Here is a 5,862-nt window from a genome sequence, read left to right on the forward strand (position 1 = left end):
ACTTGGTAGGGGAATTATGTATAACGTGCCCCCCGTGGCCAATGTGCCCCCCCTTCGTTTTTCGCTAAACAAGCGAAATTAAAATGCAAAACCACCCAGAAACCATAGTATTTGATGGAACTAGCCTACTATGCAAGTATGACAGTTGTCACATGCTGTAAAAACAAAACAAAAATAAATTTGTTTTTGAGCAGCTTCCGATGTAACTTTTGGCGTCATTTCCATAAGCTATTTTCTTGTCAAAATCTGTAAATAACCGGTTGTTGCGATTCGATTGCGTAAAGTGAACTTCAAAATGACATCCCTGCTAAAAATAACGGTATGAAACGCTTGACTTGCTTTAACATTTAATATTTTTTCAAATAAGTAAAAGCAGGCCAAAATGCCCCACTTACGGTGGTGCAATTTGCCCCCCTTGCAAATGTGGCTTTAAAACTATGTAAACAGATCTAAGTTGAAGTCGATTGCCATTATTTAATTCAATTAGTATTGTAGAGTAACCGTGGTGGGAATAATTTATTACCAACGTCCAAATTCTAGGTAATTCAACTACCCGGTACAAAATGCCACAGCTGCGTATAATGTGCCCCATGCAGAAAAGAAAAAGTGCACCAGAAGGCCGAAACTAGGTTTATTTTACATAAAATAACGATATTTTGCAAAACAAAGGAAATAGTTTTACTTTCTACAAAATAGAGTTGGTCTGTCACTGGTAGAAATACTCAAATTACCGCATTGGGCATATTATACCGCAGGTGGGGCATTTTACCCCGCGCAGACGAGAAACACAACATTTAGGTGCTTTTATTAAATAATTCCTAGCATGTTTATTCCACAATACTAAATGAAATAAACAATTGCAATTGGTTGTCAGCTTAAGTACCAACATATACACGTAGTTGTAACGTTAATTTGGGGAAGTATAACGGAGATATATCCATTTATTCTTAGGGGGGGCACATTATACACTTTTCCCCTACAGATGAGGGGCGATAAGTTAGTCTTTACACGCCTCTTCACGGCCATATCCAAGATGGCCGTCAACTTTTTTTCTCTGCATTTTAAAATCCTATCCTTCTCCTCTTTACAAAACCGTGTCGTTTGTAGTATATTGCATAGCAAATGTTGAAAATATCACGATTATATGAAAATTGTGAACCTTGCCTCAGATAACTGGTTGTTTCATTAATTTGATAACAATGCGCACCTAATTTTAAGAATATTTCTTATAGCATTTTTTCTCAGCTTTCCAATGATGGTCTTAAAATGAAAATCGATTGAAGGGCTCGAGGCAAAAACGACGATTTATTAATAAAATCCAAAATGGCGGCCAAATCCAAGATTGTCGCCAAAAAAATGTTACTCCTTTTGAAAACCCTACAGAGACTATAGATTACAGAGGCGCCGAGGCACTCAAAAACCGCTAAATTTTGAACGAAAGCGGAGAGCTACCTTTATTTATGATGGTACTCTCCGTTTTGCTTCAAAGTTTAGCGGATTTTGAGTGTCTCGGCGCCTCTGTAATCTATAGTCTCTGTAGAAAACCCTATTCTTCTTCTTTACAGAACCATGCCATTTGTTGTTCCATTGCAAATTTAGGGAATCACATGATATAGATCTCAATGTTTGCTAAAAATTTATCTTTTTATGAAACTGTCAGGTTCCTTGGCGAACGAGGAGTCCACTGTTTCGAGGTATTTAGAGCGTAATTCTTATTTTTTAACCATTTCCAACCAATTAAGCATAAAATTTCCAATATTTGAAGACCTTGTGTCTGTAGTAGCCCCGTTTCAGCGAGAATTACTCATTACGAAATCCATAAACCAAATTTTGATTTAGACCAAATCTTGTGTTTTTAGTCTTGACCTTGAAATGCGGTCAGGCATATATAAAAAAATATCAAATTATGATTTCAGATTTTGAACCAATTCATGGTATGTGTACCATTTAACATATTAGCTACGATATTTACTCAGTGCAATATGAGCGATTCCAGTAAGAAGTGTTGAACGAACGTCGGCCGACAAAAGCCAACATTTTGTTGAATATAACGATCCATTTAAAAAGAGCATTTAAAAATCAATTCTGCTCAATAACTCATTAAATATGCATCCTAGCGATGAACAGTCCTCAGAGAAAATTTATTTTTTAATATACTGAATAATTTTGTAAAACATTTAAAAGTACTAACAAAATCATATGCAAAGTTATTAAGCAGAATTGATTTTTAAATACTCTTTTTAAACGAACCATTATATTTCATAATCAGAAAGAGATAGATAGTTACTATATTCAGCGATGTTGCTCATTTTAGTGTGTTCTATAAGTTTTCTTAAAAAAATATTTGGACGGATTTTAAAAAACAAAAGTTTCCATCACCCTTATAAGTGGATTCACGGTCATACTAATAATGTAAAAAAATACGCTACATGTTATTAATAAACTTCGTCAATCTTCAAAAATTACGATCTTTCGCAATCGAATCTACACGAATCAAAAATATTGCTTATAATTAAGGCCATTGCAAATCATTTTCAAAGTTTTTATCAGGCAAACCCCCCACCCACCCCCCTTGGAAATTGGCTTGAAAAATCGAGGGGCAAAAAAATAATTTGTAGGATACGAGTTAAATTTTTTTATAAAATCAGTTGTATGTGGGCTCTACAGCCTGCAAAACTTGAAAAATGAGTGTGCGAGTTGAGTTCTAGTATGAAATAGAAATGGAAATTCAAACAGCGGAATTTCCGAAAATCGGCCAAAAAAATTATCTTTCGTTTTTATCTTTTTTTCGTAGATTTTTGCATGGAAATTAATAATATATATATATATATATTAAAAGCAAGAATAGATTTGGCTTTCACGTTTAAGCTTAAAATAAAATTGCCTAAAATCCATATTTTTTTTGCTCGATTAAAAAATTCTCTTTGTTATTTTTCGCCCCCCCCCCTTCAGTGGCCCAACACCGGAGGGACAAAAACTTTTATAATATTTGTAATGGCCTTATTGCAATATATAAAATTTTTTTGTCGTATTTACCATTCGACAACATTTTGTCCGTATGCCTGTCCAACGTCGGAATCTACAGTCAATTTACCGCCGGATAGTCTTTCCTTAATATGTATCAAAATCTGAAACAAACTGTGCGCTGGAGAGTTTCACTCAAAAAAGCTGTTAAGGGTGTTAATTCTTCAATTGCATAAAGACAAATAAGACCAAAAGCAATCTGGACGATGCTTAATGCAGCACTTTTCCCAGCATGAACATCACAACATGCCGGTTCCATTGTCCTTCGACGATATGTGTAAAGTGACAATTAAGGAATTCGTTGAGCGATCCGCAGAGCCGACAGTGGATAATGGATTTCAGAAATGAACGCTCCTCATATGAAGCGAAGCTTGTTTCTGTAGAATTCTTTCATCTCGCACTGACGCACAAGGATTTTCAATGCCAATTGACGAGCTGAAACAGATATAAAACGAACAACAGTAGCATGCAATGAGAGGCGGAGAAACTCTGTACGGGGTGGTACATTTATTCAAATCCCTTAATGATAACCTTCAATGGAAATTTTTTGCGCTACTATCTGTAGAAAAGCTGCCAAAACTGCTAAGGAGGGTTATTTCACGTTTATCAGAAAAAGATATAATTCGTTTGATTTTTTATAATAATATTTTAATACCGTCTTTCGAATTTTGCAATTTACATTCACAATCGATACAGAATTATAATTTTCATTACATTATGTCATAATAATATAATAATAAACAATGCTTAACACCTAGTCACGACGGAGCGCATCGAGAGGGATGAAGCATCCCCCTCGGACGAAACTGCAGCCGCTAGTTTTTCCGTTCTTAAATTTTTGCCACACTTCTTCCATAGAAAAATGTTTATAATTTTTACTCTTTGTTATTCTCCGTGTACTATTTTTTGATAAAATTTTTAAAACCAAAATACCTATTCAATCAATTGAATTTCCTCGCATATTTTTGTTTGCTGTTTTTTTCTCTACCATTGTCTGTTCACTTATAAGTTACAATTAAATATTTTAATACAATTGTTTATCTTACTTGTAATGATTTTACCTTTGCTGTGCCTTAGTTTTTCTGTATGTACAAATTTGCTTTAAACTTTTGCGTCGCATTTAATTTAGTTACCTGCTAATCACAATCATCACTTTCGTGTCCAACTATTTTAGTAGTACTTTTGCAGGAAGGAATAACCCATTAATTTCATTCGCTCGCTGTCCAGCATTCACTCCGATTCACCCGAAAAATGGAAACAATCAATTTCGTCAATTCACCCAAAACAGTCGCCAGCTTTTAGGTCGAGACGGTGATGCACCGGTCTGTAGCGAATTGCCACTGTTATTTACACTATATTTAATGTAATCGTTTAAAACTGTTCCTTTCAAATTGCTATTGGTTTGATTTTCTGCTTGTCTTCTACTGGTTGTTATTTTTTTTTTCGCTTCTGCTTTTGTGCTATTCTATTTTACTGGATTTAAAAATACTTGTTTCTCTATAATGCATATAAAGCCCTACTTCTGGTTTGTCTCAAATGGCAGCAAAAATGGGTAAGGAAAATAATGCTGATGTTTTCACTTTCTTACGAAATGCCAACACAATTGTTCGGTTTCCAAATGCTTCTTCTAATCTTAAGGAATGTTCATTCGCACATCACTAGTACAAGTTTGAAAGGAATGTATATTGTTTAAATTTCGTCTAGCGAACAAATAGGTTTCAAATAGTTTTAAGTAAATTTAGATACGATTCGTTTTCCTAATTGCAGAAAGCTCTGGTGTCGTTGCTTTGTGTGAGTCGAAAAACAAAACGAAAAAAATGAAAGAAAAGTTACATTACGATTAACACTTACGAATATTGCACAAAGCTATTATTTCTTTCTGTCCGTAAAAACTACGCCCAAACTCTCTGCCTATCGTAAACAAGCTAGCTTTAGGTCCCGGAATCGGTGCACAATCAACAGCCCGCTCTCCCCCGGACACAACCCCGCAATACTGAACCTCAGGAACTCCGCCGAGAGTATCAACTAACTGCGCTCAAGTCTCCGAGCACCCATCACGTTGAACTACATACTTGCATGCGGAATTACTTTGCAATTTTTACTAATATGTATAATTATCGTTAATCAGATCACTGTTCAGCTTTTTTTTTGTTTTGTTTCGTTTTCACTTATATTTGTTTGTTGTCTGTTCTTTTCACTCGCTGCGGATTTCGTCCACACACGGTTTCGGTTTGTTAAACTTTGCTCTATTACACACTAAGAATAGTTAAAATTATAATTTACATTCTCGTTCTGTTAAACGGCCGGCCACACTCTGCAATGGAAAAGTGGAGAAAAATATGACAGTGAGATTTGAGTAATGAAGTAATGAATATGAGTAGCATGGGAAAATTTGGTTTGTCCTATGTAGGTTTTTTCAGGTGATGGTTTTTTCAGGGCTTAACGAATGGTTAACGATCAATGTTTCAATTAGAACGCTGAAAGAGATAACTTTAATACTAAATCAGTCTTAATACCAATTATTTAATCTGTCATTCACAACTGTTTGAAAAATATGACACATAAAGTTACCAGACTTTATAAATCTGCAAACAATGGTTAAAGATTCCAGCTAAATATTTTACTACCCTACAAATATAAAAGCCAATGCATGTTTGTATGAGCCGCCATAACTCCAGGGATAGAAAATCAGATTCTGATCAAATTTGTGAGTTATCGTCACACGCACAGATCTGCAAAGTTCATGACAAACGACGAATCTTTAGCTTTAGTCACAAGATTTTGTTCTCTTACCAATTCTCAGCAATCGATTACAGTGTTTGATTTCACTGCGAGAAA

Source organism: Sabethes cyaneus, chromosome 2, assembly GCF_943734655.1.
Source record: "Sabethes cyaneus chromosome 2, idSabCyanKW18_F2, whole genome shotgun sequence".
Classification (NCBI taxonomy): Eukaryota; Metazoa; Arthropoda; class Insecta; order Diptera; family Culicidae; genus Sabethes; species Sabethes cyaneus.